The sequence below is a fragment of the Ambystoma mexicanum genome, chromosome 12, assembly GCF_040938575.1.
Source record: "Ambystoma mexicanum isolate Mex_15411 chromosome 12, UKY_AmexF1_1, whole genome shotgun sequence".
Classification (NCBI taxonomy): Eukaryota; Metazoa; Chordata; class Amphibia; order Caudata; family Ambystomatidae; genus Ambystoma; species Ambystoma mexicanum.
In genome coordinates, this window is record NC_090936.1 from 197517578 (window position 1) to 197528530 (window position 10953).

The 10953-nt window shown below is 45.8% G+C and overlaps 1 protein-coding gene across 1 annotated transcript in view; it reads right to left on the minus strand.

Moving 5' to 3' along the window:
- Positions 1-10029, minus strand: part of CRACR2A (calcium release activated channel regulator 2A) — a 957312-nt gene extending 947283 nt beyond the window's left edge. The window contains exon 1 of the mRNA XM_069628295.1: positions 9889-10029. The gene's annotated coding sequence lies outside the window, so the exon portion shown is untranslated. The remainder of the gene's footprint in view (positions 1-9888) is intronic.
- Positions 10030-10953: the final 924 nt, after the last annotated feature.

A 10953-nucleotide genomic window follows, 5' to 3' on the forward strand; every position in this document is an offset into this window, starting at 1 on the left:
CAGGACTTCCTTTTCCTTAAGAGAGAGGGAGAACATTCTTCCGAAAGGAACTAGAGAGTCCGGGATAAGATCAATAGAACAATCTTCTGGCCGGTGAGGAGGAAGAGCTTGTGGACCTTCACTGTTGAAAACTTCTTTGAGATCTTCCAGGTATACAAGAATGGGGAGAATCTCGGAAGCAGTCCTGACCACAGGGTCCGCAGTAGTTGTGTCAACTTTGGTATAGTGCCTTTTCTGTAGACAGGTCTGGCAACAATAGTCAGAAGAAAATGCCATTTGGTTCTTCATCCAGTCTATTACCGGATTGTGTCTGCGTAACCACGTGATTCCCAGTATGACTGGAAAATGGCCAGCCTTGATGAGATCGAATTGGATGGTTTCTTCGTGATGGGTAACTGTCATAATGATCGGGATGGTGGAATGGGTGATGAGGCCAGAACATAACGGCTTTCCATCCACACCCTCCACCTTTTGGTTCTCTTCCTTTTCTTGTGTTTCTACACCCATCCGTTTGGCCCAGGATATGTCCATGAAACAACCAGCCGCTCCACAATCCACTAGAGCTAACACCTCTAGCCTTTCTTTGTTGGATAATAGCTGTATTCCCATAACCATAAACCGGTTGTCATAGGACGGTAAGGTGGAAGTAACTGATAATGTTACGTAGGGACTTGTTGGTACACCTCGGAGCCTTGCCCCTTCTAGTTCCGAGGTTTCTCATTTCCCTGGCGCCGTGGAGGAACGAGAGGGCAATCTCGTAGTATGTGTTTGTCGGAACCACAATACATACAAAGGTTGTTGTCCTTTCTCTTCTTTCTTTCTTCTGCAGTCAAAGGACCTCTCATGGTTCCAATCTGCATTGCTTCGTCGGGTACTGTGGAAGGTGAGGAGGAAATAGGGGTAGGAGATTCTAGCCGAAAAGGCAGACCACGATTCTTGCGCCGTTCACCTCGTCGTTCACTTAGTCGAAAATCGATCTGGAGAACCGTGGAGATCAAATCGGAAAGCGTAGCTGGCCTTGGGGACCGGGCCAACTCATCCTTGAGTTCTTCCCTGAGGCCCCTGCGGAAAATAGTGTATTGCGCCCTATCCGGCCATCCAGTCTCTGCAGCTGTTCGTTTAAACAACGAAATGTAGGACAGTAGATCTGCCGTACCCTGTCGGATATCCAGCAATTCCTCACCGGCTACCTGGGCTGTCTCCTGTCTTTCGAAGGTGGTTTTGAATAGGGCGGTGAAGGCACCATAATCCTGGAGTAACGGGCTACCACTGGTTACTAGTGGTGCTGCCCATGCCAGAGCGTTGCCCGTTAGGTTCGATATTAGAAAACCTATACGAGCATCGTCGGACACATAAGTTTGAGGGCGAAAGGTAAAGTGAATTACACAGGCTTCCATAAAGTCTTTGTATCTCCGGGGGGATCCATCAAATTTACCGGATGTGAGTGGTGATGGAGGTAATTCAGTACGTAGTAATTCACGAGTAGCCATAGATTGTCGAAGATCAGCATTTTCTTTTTCAGAGTCTGCACCTCCTGGGTAAGGCTCTGTAGGGCAGCCACAACCTCCTGCATCTGTTCGGCAGTAGCCATGATGATGTTTCGTGGGCGTTGCAATCTCTCAAAGTGCTCGGAACTGGTCTCAGGAGTTGAGTCAGTGCTATGCTCTGAGCCACTACAGGAATCAATATCCCCTTCCTCCTCCTCCTTCTCACCTGAGGTAACGGTGTTGTCCGGTCTTTGTCCTTCTTTCGTCTTCTTGCTTCTAGACCTTCGATCGAAGAGAAAGGGTCTCCCTCGGTCGGAAGCCACTCTGCTGCCTTTCTTTGATGGCAAGCAGGAGGGGACCCCTTCCAACGAAGTACAACACGAGGAAAAAAAGGCCAGCCGGCAAAAAAAAAAACTCTTGAAGATGGCAGGTAAGGAATTCGCTGTGGATTGGCGGTGAAGGACTATGACTCCCAGAATGCAGCAGCAGCAGAAGTAAGTATGAACCAGGAGAGAAGGCTGATCGTGGAAACTTGCAAATGTCCAGAGGAATGGCTAAACCAAATGGGGAGACCCAAGGTGGAAGCCAAAAGGGGAAAAGGCTCCGGACAGAAAGCAGCCGAAGTCACCGCAAGCAGGTAACAAGGGCCGTGTGAATGGTAGAAAACCGGGAGAAAAGAGGACCAGAGAAAAGGACGGGAAGCGGCGCCAGGGGGGGCCTGAGGGAGAAAACAAGGGAAACCACAGAAGGAACGGAAGGCAAGGAAAAACGGAAGGTAAGAGGAAAGCAACACAGCGTCAGACTCACAAGGAAAGCAGTGAGTTGCAACGCAGTGTCAGCCCGGAAAGGCGGGGCTTAAGAGCAGAAGTAAACAAAGAAAGACTAGACCCATACCCGCACCCGGAATAAAGGGAAAATGCTAACGGGAATACACTCGTCTGTGTGGCCAAATGCGCCAGATGAGGCGGCGCATGACAGAAAAGCAAGAGGGCAGGGTACGTTAGTGGAACTGACTGAGTGGGAAAAAAAGTCAAGAGAGCTGTGATGTGCTGTTGGCAGCTTCCGTTCGGTTTACACCGATCGCTGTGCGTAGGTGTGTATTTTCGGTCGGTAGTTGTCATGTGCTGTTGTGCGAGGCCACGTGTCCAATAGGTTTATAGTCATAATGTCGAAAAAAAAATGTCGACAAACAAAAATGTCGAAAAAAAATGTCAAAAACAAAAATGTCGACATCCTATACTTATAATGTAAAAAGTCATTTTTTAGAAAAAAAATGTGGACAAAAAAATGTCACTTAGAACTATCAACACCTCACCCAACACCCCCCTGCCACCCACCCCCACACCCCCCACCACCACCCTCCCACCCCTCATACTCAACACATTCTAATTATATATTTATTTATTTATTTATTCAATAAATAACCAAAAAGAGTCTAATTTACTATGGGGGGGTCCCCCCCAACCCCCCCTCACCCAACACCCCCCTGCCACCCCCACACCCCCCCCAACCACCCTCTCACCCTCATTCTCAACACATAGTAATTATATATTTATTTATTTATTCAATAATTAAATAAATAAAAAGAGTATCATTTACTATGGGGATGTCCCCCCAACCCCTCTCACCCAAGACCCCCTGCCACCCCCCCCCACACCCCCACCCCTCATACTCAACATATCTTAGTTATATATATTTATTTATTTATTCATACAATAAATACAAAATTTCGAAAAAATATCGAAAAAATGTCGACATTATTGTTTGTCGACATTATTTTTTTCGACATTTATTTTTCGAAATTTTGACTGTCGACATTTTGACTATCGACATTATGACTACCCACCTGTCCAATAATATCCAATAAACTACAGGGAAGTGCCAACAAACTAGGTAACCCCATAACCTCCTATTACAATTATTACCACCAAATTCCATTATCTGTCAAATCTCTCACACCAAGGTACGGGGGGGGGGTCTCTTTACCTCTCCATCAACCAAACAGAAAGGGGCATTTAAACCAAGCTGTAAACGAATACAGCATAAATACTGCCCATATAAACCCACAGAAATGACCCCACCACAAAACAGGTGTTAAATGAACTGCCACACCTTCATACAGTCATTTGTTTAAATTTTGAAATCCAGCAACAATTTAGGGCCTGATTCAAAGAAGCCTTTTATAATGGCGGAATCCCATTGATCGGTGCTCTGTGGCATTTGCTTTTCTTTAAAGAACTTTCCTGAAACGTGTGTTATTTTATTTTCCATAACCTGGTCATTAATATCTACGGTTAACAAATGAGATTTGTCTGCAGCATAAAAGTAGAGTTTTCACACCGGAAGTGTTTGGAATCTCAAAAATCTTTTTTTGCTTTTCCATTCAAAACTAGCAGCTGATAGAATGAATGGGCTGCAATTTTTTCTGCAATGTTTTCTATTAAAAAAACCTGTTCACCTTTGGCAACGGCAAACAACATAACATTTCCTAGCTGTGCATTATTAATAGGGCATCCACATGCTTCCTGGGGCTCTACATCTACATATCACCAAGCAAACCTACAGATAAGGGGTGTATCGGCCACTTGTACTCCCTAAAAATAGGCAAATACTCCCAAAAAATAAAAATAGTGAGTAAAAATAATCCCAACAAAAAAGTAGCATTCACCCACAAATCACCATGGAAATGTTTGGAACAGTAGTGCACATAGTACCACAGGAAGACACTACTATTATTACTGCCTCATAGGAAGAAGTAACCCTGTATCTTTTTATGTGCATGAATAATTCGGTGCAAAGAAATAATTATTACAAAAACGTTTCTGTTTTCCAGTTAAAACATATTTTACCCACACATAAAATACTCCCATTGGGAATTGGACTTACATTTTTACTCCCTAAACATTCATTTTACTCCCAACTTTAAAAAAGAGGCAGTACAATACTCTCACTTCCAAATCTTACCTGGAGCCCTGGCTCCAAGCTTTGGCTACTGACACCTTTTGAGCTAATGCTGGTTATTCCTAGCTAAATGAAGAAAGAAAACACAATAGGGATGGACGGGAGCAGCTCAGCTGCGCTTCCTAACTAGTGGGAATTGATCCGTGCACTAGCCTACACCATCTTGTTATTAATTGTCGGAGTCAAAGCAAGATGTCCGACCACGTACAAATCCATGTGTCTGGAGAATTAGACTTCACCTCCCTGATAGAAGTCGACATGGTTGAAAACGTATGGAACTGATTGTGTTGCTGTACTGAGGGGGCAGGGCCTAGGTCTTCTGGGTGGCCAGCTCGCGTTGGCACTATAATGTTGGCACAAACTAAAAAGGATTGAATGGAATGCTACTCAGAAAGGTACACAGTGGTTAAGTATTGACTCAAGTATTTTTATCAGTAATTTACACAGGTTGCCTGGTTTCTAAAAGCGCCTGTTACTGTGCATAACCATAACATTAGCAAACGTTGTGGTTATCTTCACTTCAACTATCAGATTGTGTTATTAACGAATCCAAAGTCAATTCTGTTTGTGGAGTATATAAACTGTGGATTATTATGCCATTAAACTGTTGGGTCCCAAAAACCAAACAAGCCTACACATGTTTCGAGCTAAGCTCTTCGTCAGGGCTCTTTAAACCATTGTACACTTGACTATGCTTTTAAAGTTCAACTGTCATGTATAATATTATCGAGTTCACGATTTGACTTAAGCGTCTCTAATGTGATTAATGTACCTTGGTTTTAATGGTACAACGTTGTAAGTCAGTCAATTTAGAATGCGTTGCTGAGTGGTAAAGGTTGTTAAACCAAATACTCTGGGTGTGGTGGCAAGCAGCGTGTCTTTTTCCTGAATGTAATCAGGGAGCCGTCCTGCATCCAGACTGCTGTTCTGTTAGGGAAGCAGTTTTTTTTGTTTGGATTCACTACGACACCGACCAAGATATATTACCACTACTACTAGCGCAGGTATTGGGGTTTAATCTTCCCCTACTTTTAACCAGGGATGTAATCATCTGAATACGGTGCTGATGCAAAGCATCAACACCCTATTGTTATTAAAGGTGCCCTGCTGCCGCAGGCGCATTTAGTAACAAAAGGGTGCCTGCCGCGCCTTCTCCCACAACGCCAGCTCGGGGGAGCCATTGAAAGACTCCTCCAAGCTGGCGTGGCAGGGGGTTAATGGCGCCCTGGGGGTATGGCGCCCCGATCGGTCACCCGGCCAGCCCTGCCCTAAGGCCGGCCCTGCTTTTAACTGTAACAATTTGGTTTTCTTAGGGTGATTTGATGGGTGAATTACAGACATATAAGAAAGAGGCTGACAGTGGTTAACAGCCCCCACAATCCAACATATACATGGTGCCTTGCTTTCAAAGTAGTACAGTATACTTTACTTTGGAGGCCAAGGTAGGTAGTGTTTGCATTTGTAGGGAGGCTAACGACACTGGGGTATGGCAGGTATGGAGGCCTTTGAAGTGTTGAGCGCAATGCTTTGCTGCTTCTTTCATAGACTGCAAAAATATTTATACGTACAGATTTCTGAATAAGGGCAGCAGTGATGATAATAATAATAATTTCGCATTTATATAGCGCTACAAACCCTCAGGTATCTTAGCGCTGCTTATTTATTACCCACAGTGTGTGGTGAATATTTTCTATACCAATACTATTGATGCATGCCAGCAGGTAAATGATTCCATATGTGTAACACCATATAAATCATGCCCTTACAATCTTACAGCTATGAATCATCAATTTGACAATAATGCGAAAATATGTGAGTTGCATTGTCACTCCCATCCCTCTAATTAGGAGCCAGGCATTAGCCGCCTGACCTAAACATGGCTACAAGTGCATGCAGAACATATAAAGGTGTAGTTTACCATTTCATTCCAAGTACATTCTGGGGGTAAAAGCTGTGATTGAAATTAAAAGAATAGAGTACAAAACCCAATATATCCCCGAGGTCCTGCTTTCTATAAATAAGTACTGGTACTCTCCCATTAAATGTGGTCTCCCTTGCGTAAGGTGGAAGCATTTCTCCCCTTCATAAACAGGAAGTGCAGGTGCACAGAACCTGCCATTGACTACCAATTTAAAGGGCTGCATGGAAGGCTCTTAGTAACATTCTGGCTTCCCCTTTGTTAATAAAAACAAAACCAAAGCAGATTCTTCCTTTCGTAGCTTACGTTCCAGGGTCCTAAAGAGAACTGGAGCACGCAAGCTCATCATAATGTGCCATACAGTAAAGCACCCCAGCCACGGACACCTACAATAAGCAGGGACTATGGCTCAGTGGACTAATGCACCTACCGCAGGGGTCTGTGCTTGACCTCCTGAAGAACTCCTAATGGAGTGTCGCGTGACTGCACAACTCAATGAATCACAAGAATGTCATACAGTTGACACGGAAAGAAAAAGTAAAGCCGTAATGGCCGATTCAAATATATCGCTCGTAAAATCGAGTAGCATCACAATGCAAAGGGGAAATCTCAGAAAAAAAAGCCAGTTTATTATTTTTTTTTTCTGGGATTTCCCCTTTGCATTGTGATGATACTCGATTTTATGAGCGATATATTTGAATCAACTGTATGACATTCTTGTGATTCATTGAGTTGTGCAGTCACGCGACACTCCATTAGGAGTTCTTCAGGATTTCCTTAATCATTGTTGTGCACGCCTTGAGGACGACCTGTGTGTCGAAACACGTGTCGGCTGATCCTTATCTAATTAAAGCATCAAACTATTATTGTTTCGCCTTATTGTAATGGTGTAAAGCGCATTTCCACCCCATCTCCCACTAAATCATGAATGACGGGTAGCCTGCCTTTAAAGAGCTAACACAACTCTGCGGTGACTTGCAAAACACAGATTATGGCCAGCTGGGTATTCTTCATAATACATGGCCATACCATCACCCCTTTAATACTTGGTCTGATTGCCCCTGGGCTGTAAGAATTCTTTCAGCTCCAGATCCATGTACATTGTGTACTGTGTGGCTAAAACACGAATGTGCAGCTTGTCAGTCGTACTAAACAATTATTCTATCACTTTAATAGCAGTGAGTCGCCATGCTGGCTCTGGGGTTTAGAATAAGCTCTGCTCGCCTGTGCTATACTTCTGCAGTGCACAGGTTAAGCATACAACCATACGTGCCTCTCTGGTATCGAACTGTTAGCAAAAGTCATATCAGAATAAAGGAATCAAAAAAGCGAGTGCCTTCCTGGTTGCAGCTCTTTTTCCTCACTTAGCAAGCCCCGCCCACCTGTTGCCTTCCTGCTTGCCGCTCTTTTCCCTACTTAAGGAGCCCTCCAGCCTCTTTTCCTTTGCAGCTGGGGAGCAGGTGTAAGTGGATCTAGGTCACCTGGCCTAAGCATCACCCACCTTCTTAGCCCTGCATCTTCCTTCCTGCTCTTAACTCTCTCTCACCCGGGCGTCCAAAGTGAAGGGAATTCCTGTTTGCACCTGTTCGGACTAGGAGTATCCAGGGTCTGACCCCCTGCTAAGACAGCAGGTAAGCATGCACCAACATGTGTTTACACCCTCTGTCCCCACAGGCCACCCCCACCCTCTCCGGTCCCCCCTGTGTTGTTCCCTTGTGCCCCCCCTTCCTGCACACAGGAGTCTGTCCTGATACATTCTGGTTTCACCATCACCGTATTGTGGCCAATGCTGGATTTTACTTTTATGGACTTCATTCATTCCCGGTGCGTCACTCTTTCTCAACTCTCATGCTGGACTACCTTTGCATCTTGTACTCATGGTGGCCCTGAATCATGCTGTTCCCATCTTCATCTTGTATCCTGGCTTGCAACATTATGTGTTACTACTGACTTCTGCAATTGTATTCACTCTCCCCTCTTGCTTCTCCACTCTTTTTGACTGCTTACTCTCTGTTCTCTCCTCCCGTCTCCCTTTTCCTATCTCCTCCCCTCCTCCCTTTACTTTCTTCTATGCACTTACGCTATCAGAATTGTCCCTGGACCTAGTATGATAGCAACCTCATCTGTCGCTCCCCCATCCCCTTACTGTCCCCCCCCTCCCTCGAGCACTATCTGAAACGTTGTTAGGCCTAGTACGATAGTTACTTGTGTTGTTCCTCCCCTCCCTTTCTGCACCCCTCTCCCTCACCTTTTGTTTTCCTCCGGCTCCACCAGAAATGTTGTCAGGCCTAGTACGGTAGTCGCCTGTCTGTTTCCATTTCCTTCCCACTCTCCCCCTCCCTTATCTATGTCTTCGCGCTTGCACTATCTAAAATGTGGTCAGGCCGAGTACGATAGTTAATTTCACATCCTTACTGTTCGTGGCCTGTAAGAATGTCGTCGTATTTTTCCTTGTTCCCTCCCTTGCCTTGAAGCGCTTTTAAACACTTTGTGTATAGGCGCTATATAAATGAACTATCATATCATATCCCGTTAAGTAAGCGTTGAAGTGGCAGCTGGTAGTCTGCTTGAGGAGCTGCCTTTCACAATGTGTGGTAGCAGGTCTTGTGAAATGACAAAACATCTGTAATAGGCTATTACAGCCGTCGAGTACTAATCATGTCATTCACTTATTACAGGTGTGTCACGATGACAAAATAGTAGGCAGGGGTTTTATACGGATAATCCATGCTTCCGTATATTGTAAGGATGAATTACCAACTCCAAACAACTATGCACATATAATTAATAGAACATAACCGTATGATCCTCTAGTTGTGACATCAAAAGAGGCTGATTATAGTGTAACGCTCCAGCTATGACTTCACAATGGATGAATTTTATTATAATCTTGTAGTGCCGGCATTCTGGCAGGCAGCAAAGCGCGTGGGGCGAGCTGCAGCCCACGCCGGGCCACCCTACCCTTTATGCAAAGCACTCAGGTGCATTATGTCACAGAGAGTTGCCTTTTCTATAAAACAAAAAACCAACATAACCATGACAAAAAGTTCAACCCCTGTACAATATGAAGGACTTTTTTTTAGAACATAATGCGCTGTTTGGTGATGAGTATTAGGGGCCGATTAAACGGCTTTGCTGCACTAAAAGTCCATATGCTGCTTGGGTCCAATTTAAGGCCAGGGAGGACGGTTCAGTCCCGGGCGCGCGGGGGCTGCCCTTGAGGCGCAGAGTGTCCTCATCTGCGCGCAGGGAATTGATTTTCAACATCTCCGTCGGAAGCAGCGGGCAGTGCAGGAAGTACAGTGCCAACAGCCTCACACGAACGCCGGCCCCGTTGCAACACCCACGCTGGCACGTTCCAGCACACAATGCAAACACGCAGGAGGGAGATTTCACCCATTGTTTTTTTTGTTAACAGGAAAAAGCAAACTACACAGGACATTTAGCGAAGCGCGACAGGATACTTTCTTTTCACTGTGCTCAGGCTGGCAGAATGTACTCTGTGGCTGCACTTGCGCTCACCTCTCTCTCAGCTGCGCACAGGATCCCCCTGCCCACTGCCAGCCTCCGGTTAGCTCAGGGCTGCCTCGCCAGCCGTCTCTTTCTGGGCATGTTCCGGGTTGACTGAGGCTGAGGGCGCAGGCTACCTCTCCCCGGCAGAAATGTGTGACTTAAACTTGAGCGAGACACTGCGCGCAGGGGGTCGCCCCGCCCGGTGTAAACAGGTAAAGGCTGCTTGACAGCGAGCAGCCATTGGCTGCGGCAGGGAAGGGCCTGTCTGGGGCGGGACACTCTACACTCTGCAACCTGCCAGGGAGACTGACAGGGGCCATTGTTCAGCCAATTGCAGACGGTGTGCGATTTTAGACCGCCCCCCCCCCGCCCCTCTGGACAAGTGTTCCACAGGCGTCTGGCAGAAAACACCAAAAGAGTGCCTTCTCCAAGTCTACAGCACTAAACACGCACATTGTCAGTGGAGTAACATTGCTGAAAATGTTGGGGCGGGGCATGACATCAAAATGAAAGGGGGCCCTACCAAATGAGTGGAACAAAATATTGTGCCACATAAGTTGGGGTGGGGGGTGACAAACACCCTTGTTCCCCCTAAAATGACACCCATGCACACTGCTATGTTGCTACACACTGGTGTTTTATATGGGCAGGTACTTGCCAGTCCCCAGTATCTGGACTTTTTTTTATTTGAAAGACGTAGTACTGGCAATTAGCAGCAGGAAGCCAATACGTTTAATAGAGGAGTACCGGCACTTCTCAACTACAAACGGATGCTCTGGGAGAGCGAGTTCTTGCACTTCCGTCTTTCCATTTCAAGCACTGCAACAGAGCAAGCACAAACGCAGTGCTCATTTTAAGTGCACACCAGTAAGCGCACTGTAACTTCAAAGTGCTGTAAGCGCAAGCACAGTAAGCGTACCACAGATGCATGCACATTTACACCCAGCATACACATTATGCAGGCAGTACCGCGCGGCACTAACCACTCATGCATGCACTGCGGACTGTGGTGTACAACACCAAGCACTTCCTCAGCATTGACAATAATCATATGTGTGAATGTATGGGATTTTG